General features: G+C 32.8%; 1 long non-coding RNA gene across 1 annotated transcript in view; it reads right to left on the minus strand.

Annotated features, from left to right (window-relative positions):
• Positions 1–14,006, minus strand: part of LOC128647734 (uncharacterized) — a 219,739-nt gene extending 205,733 nt beyond the window's left edge. Inside the window, exons 1-2 of the long non-coding RNA XR_008400395.1 lie at positions 13,855–14,006; positions 12,469–12,509 (exon numbers count right to left, since the gene is read on the minus strand). This is a non-coding gene — a long non-coding RNA (uncharacterized LOC128647734). The remainder of the gene's footprint in view (positions 1–12,468; positions 12,510–13,854) is intronic.
• Positions 14,007–15,579: the final 1,573 nt, after the last annotated feature.

Genomic DNA, 15,579 nt, shown 5'->3' on the forward strand with positions numbered 1-15,579 from the left:
ATAGCTTTGAGAGTAGAGCATACATGACTCTCATAATACAATAAAACGGTTACTAGTGTGAATGTTAGTGTGGGGTATATATATAGCAAAATAGCAAACTAAAAAATGCTTAAAATAGAAAAAAGACAATATACAAAAAAGACAAAAAACTGTAATGAATACTGTATCAACCTGCTAAGAGTTAATTAGACTTCCTTATTTCAGACATGTTTAATATAAAAATGCAAAGTCCACATTTAATGCAAAGTCCTTCTACATAAGATACCACATGTAAATACAGGGAAATTCAATTCTGTTTATACTCAGAAGCACACTCACCAGCATATTTATCTAGTCTAGAATAACATATTCATCAGAAATGCTGGAAATTGTTTATGTAACAACAATAATCTCATTTGTACTATATACATTGTATAATGAAATGTCATTTTCATGAACAAAATGTAAAGGTGTAATATGTATTTGGAAGACAATTATTTACATATATACATTTAAAAAGCATAAAACATCCACAGAAGCAAGCACTTTAACAGACACGTTTTCTATTGTCATAAAATTATGATTTTTATGACATCCAACTAACAACAATATTTATTTACTTATTAAGAGAAATCTGTTCAAAACCTGAATGGATATGATACTCATTTTATTGGTCGGCAGGTTGTTTTAAATTCACCACGTGGTAACAATACTACTGTGTCATTTCTATATTATATAGCATTGTTTAGAAACAAATATGGGCTGTGAGCTGGTGTAAGGAAAAGAAAAAAAAGATGAATACAACAAAATCAAATTAAAAATCATATTTAACAAAGAAGTTTGCACCTACCACTATAATTAAATATTTGTATAATGTAACCAGATTACAACATGACATAGATACACAAAATATATGGCGTGGTGTAAATGATGGTATCAAAGATTTACAAATATATTTGCTTAAAGATGGATGGGGATAGATAGATGACAGGTAGGTAGATAGATAGATAGATAGATAGATAGATAGATAGATGATAGATAGATATAAATAGATTAGATGATAGATAAGTACTAGTCCTATTCTTAGTCAAATGCTTATCAAAATGTAGTATAGCAATGAAGGACACGTGCTTTTATTTCTAAATCAGAGCTTATAAACAATTCACAAGACATGTATGCGAGACTCACCACTGTTGTATGCATTTCTATATATACATAATGCACATTTTACAGTCTACACAAAATATATTAGTTTGCTTTAAAAACGTGTTTCTATTACAATACACTTTTAGTGTTTGCCCTTAATATGAACAATCTTTCAGGAGGAAATTTGGATTGTGTCTCTGTAAATGGTCTGGTAAATTATAGTAAATTATTAGACAATGTATCCAACAAATTAATAAACAATTTAGCAATTAAGTAGTACAGCATAGACATCATAAACTGACAGCATATTCAACATTACATTCATTTGCATTAACAAAAAACTAAGCAAGTTTTCAATTCTAAAAAGAATGTAGTTGGCAAATACAACTTGTGCAAATATGAATATTCAGTAAAATAATTGTTTATCATAAATTATTCTTTTTTTTTTTTAAATGGGAGGCAGCGTATTTTAAATGAATTGATGTGACCGTGCTATTATATTTTTTTCCTGCAACAATATCCTAAACCCATACTAAAGAGGTAATATATTATGATATTATTAAATGAGCTCACATGGTAAATTTGACCCAGAAGAACAGCATAGCATTTATATTTGTTAAAATAACACACATGTGCTTTAATGCAAATGGCAAGACTGTAGTATTGTAGTCACCCCAGGCTTCCTCTTCTTTTTGTGTTATAGTCAGTATTGTAGGCCCTTGCAATGATATTAGTTCTAGTGTGGGAAAATATTATAATTGAGATCTGGTACGTTATTTGCAGGCTTCACGTTTTTCTTTACACTGGGCTGACATTTAGTATAGACCCGGTGAGGGAGACAATACCACCATTCATGGCTCTAGACGTAGATTTCAATCGACTTAAGCAGGCACAATAAGACTTGGTCATTCACTAGTTACCCATATTGTGTTCTCATATTTTCTCTCAGCAAAAGTATAATGACTCAGTATTGTATGGCTGCATAGACAAGAGCACAGAACAAGGGACACTAGTTTTGTCTGACAGTGTGAGAAAGTCGTGAAGGGATCTTTTCTTCCAGATGGTGTTAAATTCAGCTGCCTTTTTAACATTGGCCTTGCACAGCAATCTGCTACTCCCTTTTCACAAAGACTAAAGTCTTGGTTCCCACTAGTTAACATGCACACTAGCATAAACTACAGCTTCTCTCCAACTGTTTTACAAAGTGGAGCTCTGCTAGATAAACTTCATTTAAACTTTGCCCAATCCCAGAATTAAATGTGCAAGGAACATAATTCACAAAAAAGCAGAAGAGATCACAGCAGCACAACTACACAGCAATCGTAATTGTGAATCAGTAAACAATAAAATAAACACCATGGGACTTTACAGGAACATTGCAGGCACACGAGTCATAAAACAGAATATTTTCAAGGGTAAATGGGGGTTGTATAGATTATTTTTTAATTTTAATTGAAATGTAGTAGGATGTTGCAGTTACGACTGACTGTTGGTAACATCCACCACAGCTTATTGACTTGGTTGGGAGGAGTCAACAAATGTAACAAACAAACAAACAAACAAACAAACAAAAAACAGGTTTATTCACCACATGAACAATTGTGCATTTGTAGCTGCAATATATTTTAAAACATTTTAGATGAAGTATGTAAAAATGCTGCCCCTTAGATTCCCAAATCTCTTTTTTAAAAAACAAATGAATGCATAAATAATTAACATTATATCATTATTTTTTTTATTGAAAGTAATGTGTCATCGTGATACATATTAACTTTTTCTCACATTGTTTAAGGCAAATTGTACACAGTATACTTTGTTTAAACATGAAGGAACCAGAACACAGAGAAATTAAGTAATTTTAGCCTGGTAGTGCATTTAGTAAACAATAGCTCTATCAGAAAACATGACTGTCTTAATTGAATGGTATTGAAAAGGAAATCACACACTTTGTAATGAGAATGCTAATTGTTGTAGACAATGGCTCTAGGTAAATAGGGCCATTGGACATGCAATAAACCCTAGACTCACAAGCCACTTAACAATCAATGGTTGTTTGTACATACATCATTTCAAATGTAAATAAACACGTCCCTCTATCTGGCCTACTCTGTACTAAAAGCATAGCACGTGTAGTCATACTGAGTGAGGAAACACTGTATATAGAGTCCAAGTGGCAGGTCCATAAACCAGTAAGTCTGAATGTGTACTTCCACATTGCATACAATCTCCCACTTCCCAAACCTTGTTTATATGGTTAATTATCACCACAGTAATGAGCCTAGGATAGCATTTAAGCTGATGAGTTATGGGAAGCTAAATTGAAAGTTAACATTGCAAAGGCAAATATAATAAAACCTTTTAACTCAACGTCTCACAATTTTCAAAACTTAAACACCCGGAGATCTGTTTTGTTAACACAGTAATTTTTAATACAGATATTTTTGCAAGTGATGTGCTATAGTGCAGATGATAACAAAAAAAATTGAGTGGTTCAGATTTGAACAAACTTTATTGAAAATTAGGTTTTACATTTCTAAATATAATGATCATGGCTAGCTAATTAAATATTTCCCATTGTGATAATTAAATATATCAATCTGAATGTGTTTTTCTTAAAATAGAATTCACATTTAAATCTACATTTGTCACAGCATCCATATCATATAAGCAAATTTGTCCTAACTAGGTTTGTGCCTAGGACAGCAGAATTGGGAGGCAGATTAATTTTTTATTTTTTTTGGTAGGGGGTAGTTCTATTGTATGATGAATTTCCACTCCTATGCCCCTAAATGATTTATTTATTTGGTTTATTACAAATCAATGATCATTGGTTGTGTAATGGTGTGTAAGACCCTTTTATGTTTTCCTTGCATAAATAAGGCTGTAATATTTGCTATAATATATGAGTTAAGATTGATGAGGTGGTGGAGCCCTTGTGGGTCTTCACAAAACCTAAATATACACTGTTACCACATGACCACATGACACTAAACTATGCATACAGTATGGAAGTTCCAATAGCTGTGTGTTTTGAATACTTAAGTAGTCTATATTTTTTGGTATTATCACTGATTTCAGAATACAATATTGAACTTTTTAACTTAAAGGGATACTAAACCCAATTTTAAGTAACTTTTGAATTTACTCCAATTATCCTTTTTCTTTGTTCTCTTGCTATCTTTATTTAAATAGCAGGAATATAACACTTAGGGGCCATTTTTGGCCCATTTTTGGTTCAGAAACTGGGTTATGCTTGCTTATTGGTTTGCAAAATGTATAACCAATAAGCAAGCACTATCCAGGGTGCTGAACCTATAATGGGCTGGCTTCTAAGCTTTACATTCCTGCTTTTTAAATAAAGATAGCAAGAGAATGAAGAAAAAATGATAATAGGAGTAAATTAAAAAGTTGCTGAACATTGCATGCTCTATCTGAACCATTAAAGAAAACATTTGGTTTTAGTAGCCATTTAATTATCTAGTGAAAGAAAGAAAACATTATTTTCCATGGTGTTATGCCTATTCATCACATATTCTAAAATGTCACATCTCATGATAATTAAGTTCCACCACAATTGCATACCATGTTGTCTTATTTTTCTCCTATGATATAAATAGTAACCTTTGATGAATATGCTTCTTTGTGTTTGCTTAGTATTGTATGTCTTATTGAGTAATGATCACAAGATATTGCAGTTCAAGGCTACACAATCTATTTTGTAAAAGTGAAGAATAGCCCTATGTATTAAGAACCCTAATACTGTATGTAATTGCCTTAAAGGGACATTAAACAAAAAAAAAATGTCCATCATGTAAATGAAAAGCATCCATTACATGTTATTTTTAAGGAAGTTAAATTAAAGCAGTTTACATTGATATTGAAACTAACAGTAAATTTATGCTGGTGTACAACTCATCCCTAGGGATAGAATGCTAACTGGCTGAGAAGGACATCTCCCACAACCATATTGGTTAATAGGGAAATGACTCAACAAGCATAAACATTAATTGTATTTTTGGATGCCAAAATTGTTAAATAAAAAATCTGTTATTTTAATGTCCACTTAATATGACCTTTATGTGCATCAATCAAAGTACTGTTTTTATAGTAGCATAAACTATGAGCTAATTATTAGTGTAAATGTATTTACATGGATATAAATATCCAAATGTGTTAATACTTATGGTACTGAGTATCTATAATATTATATTAATTATCAACACTTTACTAAACTACTTGTGCTTGGAACTGCATAAGTGCTTAATCAATGTGCATTATGGTATTTTTTTTAAAAAAAAAGCAGGTTTATTGATGGTCTGGATTTGGAAGTAGTAAATAGTGTGGATTTTATTTAAAAAAAAAAAGCTCCCTTCTTAGAGGAGGAAAAAAAAGTGCTTATTTTCTTCAATAGATATGGCCCCAGAGCTACTGGCTGCACATTGATAAACAGCCCCCTATATATAAGGAGATTTTGTACTGAATATATCAGTAAGCAGTTTGGGAAGTGGAAAGGGCAGACTGTGAAAAGGGCTGATGATTCATATCAGTTAAGCAGCTCTCACAAGATATGTATTTGCTGAACTTATAGTTACATTTAAAAGGCCCAAACCACACTATCATTTTTATGTTAGATGCACATATAATTAAATATATCAAAATACATGGGTAGGTTATATTTAAACAGAAATGTGTTTTAATGCTGGGGGGTTTAACTGTAATTACCATAAAATTGGAAGAGTGCCTGGTAAATAATAAGGTTTTAAATAACCAATATCAACTGAATTTAATAATAATATGTCCAATTTTTGTTTTAAAATGTAAAAATTTTAAAGTCATAAGTTCATTTGACCTTTGTTTTGCATTTGTGAGAATATACTAATTTAGTGGCTGGAGTAAGTGACATAACTCCCAGTGCATTCAATTGTGCATATTTCCTTTCCAAATTCCCTTTCTCATTCACTTTTATTAATACATAAACAATATGTGTAGGTGCTCAGTTCTAAAATATGACTCCTACATTTATTTCAAAATGCATTCAAAAAATGTGCACACACAGAGAAAATAAAGATGAAACTACTAATCTTTTGTGTGAATAAACTATCTTTAAAAATACTCTTTCCATAGAATACTGGTAGTTGTCTGACTTCAGCATTGGCTTTGACTGGCACCATCAGATAGTATGGCATAAAATACTCTAATACTGGGTAGCCATGCAGACAGTCTGCAATGTAACATAATCATTTTGTCAAATTTTATAATGTGTAGGTCACAGTCAGTTTGATTAATGTTATTGTGCACTATTATTATTGTTATTTCTAATCATGGGACACTGTTAATAGTGTAGTTTAGTTATACTGGTTGAATACAATTGGTACTTAAAATATGAATACACCCATTGACTGAGACATAACATCCATTAAATGATAAATCTTATGCAATATTTGGCTTATTTTGTGGCTACAGATCTGTGATAAATAGGCACCCCATTGTACTATTCATATGGAAATGCTAATTCTGTTTCTCTGTAAATAAACTACTATTTGATATAGTTTATTAGGGTATTATTTAACTACCTGAATAAAAATAAGGAAAGATTATATGTTGTTGTCCATTAACAATCAAGTGTATAAAATGCTAACAGTAATATTTTAAAAATACATGATCATATTTTTAGCCTACATCTATCTCTGTTAAATTATATATCATGTACAACATGTGTATCATATTAAAAAATAAAAATAAAATAAATGAAACAAGGTTTTGAGGCCTACGTGTGCCAAGCTACCAACCCATAAACTAAGTCAACCATTTATATATTTGAAGCTTCAATTAATTTGAATTAAAACACATAATTTAATCATGCTAAAGTTGCAGATTGATTATTGTGTATTCATTTTATTTAGTGGCTTATTTAAAATAATCACTCAGCAACTTCTGATTCTTGTTGAATATTTTTATGTTATACTTTATTTATATGTTTGTCATGAATGGATTTATATCAAATGTCCATCTTCTGTATGACAGTATATGTTTATATAATATTTTTAATTATATGGCAATACTCTTCAAATTATGATATAACTGAAAAATAATAAAACTGCCAAAACCTGTGTTATTTGTTGGAACTGATTTTTCAAGCAGTGGGGTATTAGACCATGAAAAAGCAGTCCACAATATAACATATTATTGAGTGATATGTTCTCATGTGAACCACTATACCACTGATGATAAATGTAGGCCAAAGCTGTCTGTTCTCTATTAAATGATGGATTAAAAAAAATGCTAAACTCTATGTCCAGCTGGATTAAATAAATTAACATTAATCTTTATGCATTGTGTTTTCAATCTTGAATGGCTACTCTAAGAAGAAAAAAATGATAGTCAAAATATACTATGGATTATCCTGTACCAGTGTCCAGTAATACACTAAAGAAGACTGTATTTCCTATTGATTATGATCTGTTAATTTATTAAAAAAAACAACAACAACACATATGCTGTGATAATGCTGAATACAGTACAAGTACATTGTCTTTTAGTACCATGTTTACTTTTGTCAGAAAAAAACTAAAAACCAATAGCAAATGTCAAAATGCACATACATATTTGAAGCAGCTACAGAGCCAGAATTCTCATCTTTAGGTAATTTTTTTTTTGTCGATTCATCTGCACTTTAGAGATCTTATATACATCAACTATATATATATAGTTGTATAGCTGTATCTATCTGTATAATATATATATAGTTGTATGGCTGTATCTATCTGTATATATATATATATATATATATATATATATATATATATATATATATATATATATATATATATATATATATAGTTTTATGGCTGTGTCTATCTGTATACTATATATATATATAGTTGTATGGCTGTATCTATCTGTATAATATATATATATATATATATATATATATATAGATAGATAGATATAGATATAGATAGATAGATAGATAGATAGAGTTGTTTATCAGACATGCGTGCATACATGCATAAAAACTAAAAAAAAGTGGTTATTGAATTACTAGACAGTGAGCTGCTGAACAGTTGGTGCTCTCATTGGGGAGCCTGCAGATGGATGTGGGTGGGAAATGCCTCCACTTTCTAAAGCGATGAGTGTGGTGCGTTGCACTTGATGTTTTCTCACCTCCCTCCCCCCCTGAGAGGCTGTCTGTCACAGGCTGCCGGGGCATGGCATTGCCACTTGCCCCCGAGCGTGGGAATGGGAGCGTCCAGCCGTTCACATCCCCTGCATTCCGTTTAACCGAATCAATTAGACAGGACAGACCCCTCTGATTCTCCTCCCCCATTGCAATTTTTGGCAATTCTATCTACATCCTAATTATTTCAGTTTGGGATGCCAGGGCTGTTTCCTGGATAGATCTGATCAACCTTAAACAACAACAAGAGGGGGGAAAAAAGATAAGAGAGCAGAGGAGGAGCACACGTGGGTTTTGGCGTAAATGTCACTTTCATTTCCAATGCTAGAAGCAGAGTAAGACAGAACATTTTTAATACTTTGACAAGGGGGGAGGCGATCTCGTCTCCATTATGTCTTTCTGCTTCACTGGCTTCCTCAAGGAAACCCTCTTAGATGAGAGAAGCATCTGTCCTTGCATCCTGAATAGCATAAAAAGCAACCATAACATTTCTCTTCCCTGTCTTCTTATCTATCACTAAAATAAATTGGTAAGCTATCCTTAGATGCAATTCCAAGTTCTTCAAACTCTTTTAGGAATAAAAAAAAACCCCAGAATATACATAACATTTTTAATTTTAACAATACTTTTCAGTTAACATCGAAGTTGCACATACATTACCAGTAGAATTATTTCCTCAATGGGGATTTGATAACAAACCCAGCAGCAACATTGAAATCCATGCTCTGATTTTGTGTGTAACACTTAAGGAAACCACAATCCATTTAATCTTAGCCAATACTGAGCTCGGTAAATGTATGTTTGTTTTTTTGGTTTTCCTTTAGTCCAGTCTTTTTGTTAGTCCTTGACTTTTATTCCTTACCCACGATGTGATGATTTTGAAGGAGTTTTTACTTTCGGTTATCTAGCTTTATGAAGAGCCATACACTCATACAGCTAGATAACCAAAGATAACAACCCACTTCCCACACAGCAAATCCATCTTGAGAATCCACATTTCATCCGGAATTAAAAGAGCGTCCAGTAACAATGATCTCCTTGCAAAAAAAAACAAAAGCAGAAAAAAAACACTTGATCCCCTCTTGTATTTAGCTCAAAAAGCATCCAAAGAGATCTATTGCCTTCAAAGTTTATTTCCAACTTTGCACTTGACCAGTTATTCCTTTAGTGATAATCGAGATTTTATGTTCCATAAAAGAAAAGAAAAGCAGCTCCCAAGATGCATGTAGCAGGTTGTGCACATCCATCGCTTCCCAGGCCTCTATTTGCATTGTAAATTGCTTCATTCTCACCAAAGACTCCTTAAACCACTATAGAGAAGTAAAGGCTTCTGCTCTCTGCAGCTCAGTCCGCCAGTGCAAAAGAAATCCCATTCCAGTCCAAAGTGACAAGATGATTCAATGGTCTGATCCTGATCCTTTCACATTATGCATGGCAGTGCTTTTTTTTTCTCTTCCCCAAATGGTGGCAGCTTGATCGCAAACCTCTCGTGCGTGTGAGTGTGTTTTAGGGGGGCAGCTCCTCGCAGGACTCGTTGGTAGGGAGGGAGAAGAATGAGATGCAGTCTTGCTGCCTTGCTGCTGCCACCGGTCTGAAAATGGAAAAAAAAAAGGGCCATCATTGGAAGGGGGGTTTTCATGGCCAAAAAATGTGGCAAGGTCAAAGGTCCCGGACAGCAGGAGACCAAGGTAATGATGATGTCATGAGAAAAAAAAAATCTCAAGTACACAAGGGCTATTGATATGCATGAGTGATCAGCAGTGGGCTGCCTTCAGCACCAGCGTTTGGACAGCTCCCAGCTCCGCCAAACACAACCCTGCTGCAACCACCCACAGACCCGCAACCTCTTACAAGCACCCGGCTCCCTGCAGCCTCAGCTACGCTAAAGCCCAAGCTGCCTCGCTCACTATAGGCACTGGATGCTGGAGCACGTCTGTATGTTTCCTCCTCTGGCACACTGGCCTTACACAGGGATGGCAGGCACTTTGTTATTGCTTAAAGCCGTGGCCTTGTTTGCTTGTGACTGGGAATCAAATCTGTGCTGAATACTGAATCGATGTTTAATGCTGAGGTTTGCTCTATAGTATATTATAGATACTATCAAGACAAAAAAAGGAGTTGAACGCTATTTTGTAATATTATTAATATGCTTTAGAGCAGCTGTTCTGTTCAGCAATAACTGGAGGAGTTAATATTTCTACATAAAGTGTCATGTGATGGAGATTATTTCTTTATCTATTGTATCACAATCAAAGCTGTTATTCTTTTCATCACTAGTAGTAACTAATGAAAGGGTGTCACACAAGTACCACACTGAATTACATTGTGGAGCTCCCGTCTAGTAAACAGATAATAATACACGTCCATGACACAACTTATTGTATGTCATTTGCCTTCAGTTATATGGCAATGTGTTTGTGACGTTGTAATTTATATGTATACTATATATATATATATATATATATATATATATATATATGAGCCAATAATTTAAGGCATAGTGAACTAAAACATAGGACTTGAGTGGCTGGGTGTAATTCTTGTACAGTATATAACTTTATTGAATGTCTATAAAAAATAACCCAATAAAATCTCAGTCTATGGAAATTATATGTTATCTACTCATCTCACAACTAATGAGAAAAAAATAACGATCATAATTATCGTCTACTCTATAATTTCTTGTTTATTAAAAAACAAAAGCCATACATAATGATTTTCTAAGAACATTCCAATACATTTATACATTTTACCCCCCCCCCTTAAAGCAGACATACAGAGATTGTGAATAATGAATATGCATAAAGTTGATGATGTACTGGCCATTAAATTATATTAACACATGATGAAAGACATACCATGATGAAAATATTACCAATAAATGTCAACGAGTAATAAAAAAAACAAAAATAGTATGTCAAAATGTCATTTTCAGATTAACATTACTATGTGTTATTGGGTGGGAGCTATAACAGCAGAGAGATGCTGAATTGCAGACTCAATGCAGTGCATGTTAAGCCACGTGACCACTCCACTGTGTAAAACCCTAATAAGGTTTTTACAATATGGAGAAGTCCTGTTTTTACCTGCCAAAGCCAACAATATGTAAATGCAAGAACAGGGAACATACCATAGACAGAAGAAACGGATGAGAAGAATATATTTCTCTATCTATCTATCTATCTATCTATCTATCTATCTATCTATCTAGCTATATATATATATATATATATATATATATATATATATATATATATATATATATATATATATATATATATATATCACTGTAGTTCATAAATGTAGCATATTTAAAGATGGCTATGGAAAGAAATAAAAAAAACATTTTCAAACATTTATGATCTATAATCTACGTATGTCAGGACAAAATTATTTTTTGTTATAGAATCACCTCAACAGCTAGAACTAATGACCAAAATGGCAACCTGGGCTTAATACTACTTTTAAAAGAAGAAAAACAACTAAAGTGATCAAAATACAGAGAACATTTTAAAACCGCATATCACATTGTGTAAATAGGGTAATTTGGCACTCGGGCCTGGTAAGCCTCTACTACAAGACTAATAAGACAGCTGAGCTTTAGAATAAAACACATAGTGATGATCCTGTTCATTTGCACTATTGCAATAATGCTGATACAGCCTATTCTACACCCTGACTTTGTGTCCAAAATGTGCTCACTAATTAGTCTTAATAAAACTTGGATCCCCCAAAAGTATTTTAAAACACCAATACTGCATTCTGCATTGTGCTATTATAACTGTCACTACAGATATATATTTTAATATACCAGTGTTGTAGTTTGCTTACTTTATCTATCTGCAACCAGAACGACAATCTGCTTTGATAATATGTAATGTATGCTGGAAATCATGTATATATTTGTTTAACTCATAGAGTATAATGCCAGCAGATGAAGTGTTAATATGAATGTATTATATAAATAAACACCACAACATTAACATAAACACAGCAGTTATGGAGTGCAAAAAAATGAGATCTGACATTAATCAACAAATCTGGGCGTCCAATTCAAATGACAAAACAATAAGGTGCAGCCTATAGGACGTGACAGGTTTATGTAGGTGGGTATAAACCTTGGTATAGAAACAAATACACACAGAAACACATGCACGTGAAATTACCTCTATTTAGACTTGCAGAGAAGTTAAGTCCAAATTACAGCCTAAAAAAAAAACAGAAAAGGGGATGATCATTGCAATTTGTTTAAACACACTACACTTTACAATCTGTAAATACTCGCCAAGTACAGTCAAACATGTCTATTTATTGTGGTTATTCAAACGCAAAACTGTGATCACCAGATAAAGTGACTATTGAATTGGAACATATTTATGAACATTTGAAATGCATATTCGAATAACATATTTTATACAATGATAACAAAGGCTATTTATTGACTGGCTTAACTCACTGTAATATAAATATATGTATCTAAAACTCTCAAGAAGAAAATAAAAGAAACAAATCTGCATTCCCTCACTTGCTTAAACAAATAAATGCTTAAAGACATGGTTTGGAACTGAAATCGAATATACAAAACTGAAATTAAATATGAGATGTTGAAATACTGCATATAATTCTAAACACATAAGGATAATATAAGCTTGATTGGAATTTCCATTGCCATTTGCCAGTACAAATAAATGTCAGGCCCCACAGTAGCATACACGTGCATGTCTTGGGCTGTATAGATCTGGCCTCATTAACTGGTAGCTATATACGAATGTTGGTTGCAATCTCTAGCTTCATGTCACCTCCTTCCTAATACTAAAAACAGGCATGTAACCTTTATCAAATAACTGTGTTCTGCCAAACCACGGATGGATAAAATACTTGTTCATGCATAAACAAGTTAATGCAAATATTTCAGTCATATCAAGGTTATTTTAAACAAATTCTCTATAGTTAAATAAAATGTTAGTTATTCAGTCATTGTGCATGTACAAACACACACATTTAACTATTGCACATCATGTACGTACATATATATATATTCTCCATATAAATATACAATTGGCTTTTTAGCTCCAGGACAGTGATTTATGCTTATTATAAAATCCCATATCAGATCAGATGATTTCCAGAATTATAAAAGTGGTTGGCTCAGTTAACTTCTGGTACTTAATTAAACTTCACAGGCAGAAACAAACAGAGTCGACTTTAATTTACATTGTACTGGAAAAGAAATGTAATTTTACTGTTTCTGAGGGTCCTCTTATTTTAACACGTGGTTCTGAAGTCAACTGGAATATCAACAGGTCTATATAGTTGGAACTGAAACCAATTAACTGCTACAGGCCATTGAGATCGCTGAATCTGACAGAGTGAACGTGTTTGGACAGGGTGAAGTGCAATACAACTATACAGTTTTATCTAGTGAATAAAACACACACGAATCATACAAATGCTAAAGAATAATAGGACCAATGTGTGAAGGAAAATAAGCCTGTTTAAATAACATATCTGCTTAAAATAATGCATTTCTGACCAATGAAAAGCTTACTTACACGTTAAAGAAAACATTAAAGTGAAATATGTTCCATGGATCTTCACACAAGGTTCCATCTAACCATATAGAGCAAAGTTATCTTCTGCCTCCATAAATAGCTCAAAACGATAAAAATGCAATTTAATCCTATTGAATAGTTCTTGTTTAGATCCATTTCATATACTACGGATAGTCATCCCAAAAGGAAAAGAGTGGAAACTTAAAAAAAACAAAAAAACTTTCCTCCTGAGACATATTCTTAATAAGCCCAAGCTAGAGTGAAGTGTACTAGTAGGGATGGGGTCTGCAAGTTTTTTGGGGGACTGGCCAAGGTCTAGACCAACCCTCTCCGCTGAAGAGTACGTGCTCTGAAATTCAACCATGTTCCCTTAATTCTTTTGTTAGTGATGAACTGAAGCCCCATTGTTCCCCATGGCCACGGTCTTTTTCAGTTCCCACTATACGTTAAGCGTTGCCAAAGATAATGAATTTGCACCAAAACCTCTCAGAGTCCTCATGTGACAGACGGAACAAATTAGAAATGTCTGGTCTATAGACAGGCAGTGGGTACGTTGCTAGTATAGGAGCTTGCTGAATATATTATAACAGCTTCTTCTATGTGTTTGCATTTGGATGCACCCTATCTGCAAATTCAAATAATATGTCATTATGAGAACTCAAGTTTATTTATTCTTCAATTAAATTAATGCAAATTCAAAATACACTTTAGTTATATATTTTAATGTCAGCTGAAAATATTATTTGCACATTATGTAAATATCAGCATCTATTTCAAATGTTAAATGTAGTTTCATTATTATGTACTTAATTTAACCACTCCTGTTCTGGGTGGATTGAGAACTACCACAAAGTTATACATAGATCTATACGAGAAGCGAGATTACTCCTGGGGGGGGGGTCATTAGTGGATAAAATTTAAATTGGCTTGAGGATTGTGAATGTTAATAAGCAATGAAGGGAGGCGATAATGAGTGAGACAGCGAAAAGCGATTGAAAGGGAAAGGATGGGGAAGAACTGATTTTTTTTTGTTAGAGAAACCTAAGGACAAAGAAAATGATCATGTGAGAGAAAAAAAATGGAAATGAATAAGACAAAAAAGAAGAATATTTTGGTTTCAGTTTAATGTCAAATAAAACTGAGAGACTAAAATGTAATCAAAGCAAAGTAATGAGAGAAAGAAAAGGTAAAAAGATAAATATAAATATAAGTATGATGGAGAGAGAAATGTGGATAATGCAATAACCAATTTGCATAAAAAGGACAAAAATGGCATTATGGGCGACTTGCCTAATCATTTTACACTACAAGGTGCACCACAGCTTGTATAACTATGGGCCCTCAGGTTTAAGGGTTTTAGGTATATACATATATATATACATACACACACACATATCTATATCTATATATATATATGTCTGTGTATTTGTGTGCATATATATGTAGTATACATGTGCACCGATGTCTATTTATTAATCTATTCACTCTTTTTCTTTATATGACCATGTTACATGTTATGTAAAAGTTATATACAAATTAACAACTAATGTATCCCTCTACATTTACTCAGGAACTTCTAGACAGTTTTCAGTTTATTTTGTATTAAAGTTAATAAATGAATTCCTCTATCTAAAGCGGCATAACATATTTAACAAAAGAGAGGCACCAATGTGTGTACATGGGGGTAACCTAACTAAATTTGTATCACATATAATATATATATAT

The sequence above is a fragment of the Bombina bombina genome, chromosome 2, assembly GCF_027579735.1.
Source record: "Bombina bombina isolate aBomBom1 chromosome 2, aBomBom1.pri, whole genome shotgun sequence".
Taxonomy (NCBI): domain Eukaryota; kingdom Metazoa; phylum Chordata; class Amphibia; order Anura; family Bombinatoridae; genus Bombina; species Bombina bombina.